This window comes from Panthera uncia, chromosome B1, assembly GCF_023721935.1.
Source record: "Panthera uncia isolate 11264 chromosome B1, Puncia_PCG_1.0, whole genome shotgun sequence".
Taxonomy (NCBI): Eukaryota; Metazoa; Chordata; class Mammalia; order Carnivora; family Felidae; genus Panthera; species Panthera uncia.
The window spans coordinates 71,238,268-71,241,591 of record NC_064811.1 but is presented as its reverse complement, the minus strand read 5'-3'; the positions used below and the strand labels follow the sequence as shown (position 1 = coordinate 71,241,591).

General features: G+C 41.7%; 1 pseudogene; it reads right to left on the bottom strand.

Moving 5' to 3' along the window:
- Positions 1–1,418: 1,418 nt before the first annotated feature.
- On the bottom strand, positions 1,419–2,529 carry LOC125922387 (voltage-dependent anion-selective channel protein 1-like; annotated as a pseudogene).
- Between the last annotated feature and the right edge of the window lie 795 nt (positions 2,530–3,324).

Sequence of the window (3,324 nt, the reverse complement as noted above, 5' to 3'; positions counted from 1 at the left end):
CAGCCAGGCAGGAGAAGGAAGAAGTTCTCAAGAAAAGCAGTGTGACAGCAATAGCCCTTAGAGCAGAGAGATTAGCAGCCAGAGTGAGTGTAAACTCTAGGAAGAGAGAAAGATATTTAAAGGGGATTTGTAAGAAAGTTTGCCCTGGTAATGGGCTGTATCCCCTAACCCCACCTCCAGTACAGCACTCCACCCCTATTCCCGAAGGCTCTAAAAATGCAGACACAGATTGCCTGGGTGTGAAACATGACTCCACTTACTGGCTGTATACCATTTGGCAACTCTCTATTCACTGAGTTCTTCATCTGTAAAATGGCATATGGTCACACCTACTTTATGGGGGTTGTGTGAAGAAATTGAATTAATTCTGAATTAATACTCTTCCATAACTGAAATAATGTTTAGATGGCTGCAATAGCTACCAATTTGTTCTAACTTTCCTTGGGATCTTCTAGCATTAATCTTCTTCAAAATGGTGCCAAAGAATCTCTACAATACAGATCTGTATGTATTAATCCCCAGTTTAAACCCCTTTGAGTATCGTCAATAATCACTCTTTGTTTCCAACTCAATTTCTTTTTTTTTTTGAGGTTCTAATATTTTGTTCAAGTTTCACTGTAAGTTATGTTAATTATAGCATTTTAAAGGAGGATCTTATTCTACCCAAAATGGAAGACTCTAAAATCACCGGTTAAACTGCTAAAAAATAAACCGAGTGGCAAGAATATAACAGAAGTCCAATTTAGATTCTGAATGATGTCACCATGTGATTACAGTCACAGAGACTCTTCTCTGCTTGCAGCTAGAACTCTTAGAAGCTGTTTCATCTGGTGCAAGGGCAAAAAAACACAACATGAAAGGAGATAAAGTCCTGAATTACTGGCTTCATCCACCTCTATCTCAAAACGGCGTTCGAGTGCACACACACACACACACACACACACTCACAAAACAAAAAACTCAGCTACCATGCATTGCAGACTATTTTTGGTGTAAAAGAGGTGATGGACTGGGGTGGAAACAGGTCATGAAAATCTGCCTAAAAAAGTCTCTTTCAGATGAGTTTGTACACACCATCAAACAACAAGCCTCTCCTTCATGGGGTAGGAAACTAAGGTTCACTTCTCAGGAAGTCACAATTTCATTCATTTACTTAATGACAGTTTGTAATTATCAACTTCCACTAGCAGCTGTTTCTAGATAAAAAAAAAAAAAAAAAAAGCCCTGACATTTCTAGAGGCCACCAAGTTCCCCCCAAGTCCACAGCTGAAAGGATCTTGTTTGGAATTGGGTTTCTTCTGTACCTCTGAAAGAGTAACACCTTAAAGTGGAATCATTTAATATGGAGGTTCAACATGATGTTTAGCATTATTGCATTCCAGACAAACATTAAAAGGTACACTAAATTCTGAGGGTAGCTATGCTGTAAAATAGTTTAAAATGAAATGATTGTATAGCCTTTGATTATGCTTGCCTTCCAGTCATAGACCAAGCTTGTGGCCACCAGCAGTGACATTCTTGCCATCCAGCAGAGCTGACAGCATCACTCTGACACAGTCAGTCTGACAGCTAGCTTTACGGTCTGAATGTGTTCTAAACCTATCAGGCTGGAGCTGTTCACTGTGGTGGAGAAATAGGCATCAGGGTCCATCTGATACTTGGCTGCTATTGCGAAGTCAGCGTTACTAGTTCCTGCTGTCCAGGCCAGATTAACATTGGTCTCCAATTTCTTGTTCACCTTCTGATAAAAGGAGTCACTAGCCTCCATCCTGTCATTTACATTAGTGTAAAGCTGCAATTCATCAGTCTTGTAGCCAACCACAGAGTTGCTGTGGTCCCTCCAGCAAGAGGGTCCCTCCAGACTTTGTGGTCTCAGAATTCATCTGGGAGCCAGCGAGCCAGTCGTTTTGATGTGGCACCTGAGTGACCCGGTCTGAAGGCCCCGCCATGGGGAAATCCACATCCAGGTTGATGCCTCCTGCTTACACCCTGTCTTGATTTTAGCATCCTCCTCCCACCTTCCCACCCTGTGCTTGGTGAGAGGATGAATCAAAGGTCAGCTTCAGTACACATGCAAGCTGGTCTTCCACAAATATCTCCATGCCTAGAGTGTTGTCTGTGTTGTATTTCTCCAAGGTCGTCAGACCGTGCTTGATACATCTATACTGGGTTTCTAGGCTGATGCTGACTTTAGTGGTTGGTCTCAGTGTTGGCTGAACCTAAGCTGGCACATTGCAGTCCTTTTTCAGGTTTTGTTTTCAAATCAGGTTTTATTAAGCCAAATTCCTAGCCCTTGGTGAAGACATCTCTCGCAGATTTGCCAAAATGAGCACACGTGGGAGGCACAGCCATCTCTGGCTCAGGGTCAGTGGCGTCAGGATGGGTGGTGGCTGTCTCTGGGACTGCAGTGCCAACCCTAACTCGACTTCTGATCCTTAAGTCTTGCTCCTCACCCACCTGCACCATCATCACCCACACACCTGGCCCTGGCATGACTCCAGGCTTCTCCTTGTGTTCTTTCCTTTCTCTGGATTGATCTCCCTATTAGTCTTTAATGAGTTGCTATTTAGCCTTTAAGACACTAATAAAAATTTCTCTGCTCTGTGAAGTCTTTCTCAACAACCCCGGACAAAAGTTAGTCACTCCTGCTTCTTTGTTTACGTTTCACTTGGTACATAGCCCTGCTTTGTACCTAACAGGTTGTGCTGGAATTATGTGTTTATGGGCCTTTCCCTCTCAGGAAACTGTGATTGACTCCATGACAAGGACTTCCTAACTCCTTGTTTGCTGGAAACCATGGCCACATTCCTAAATCATCAAAGATGCTTAATAACAGGGTGAAGAGTGGATGAATTAATAGATAAATGAATTAGTATAACACCTCAGGTGACATCTGCATTAGTAAAGACAATAAAAGGGTGGCAAGAAGGATACAAGCTCAACCACTGTAGCCATGTGACTTTGGGCAAATTTCTTACTTTCTGTGCCTTGGTTTCCTCATCTATAAAATGGTGATGACAATACCTTTCTAGTTGTGTGAATTAAACAATAAATTTAAAGTTCTTAGAAGAATGCCTAGCATATAATAATCATTTTATGTGTATTAGTTATTGTTGTCATATTATTCATGGAGAATCACTGTAAACTCTGTGAGAAGTAGGGATTATGGTTTGACTTACCATTTAATTCCTAACTGCCACAATGGTTCATATAGAATAAGCACTCAATAAAGATTTCTTAAATAAATATCAAAATAATAAAGAAGAGAATCAGGCTCACAGAGCCTGCTTCAGATCATCTGTCTCCCTCTCTCTGCCCCTCCCA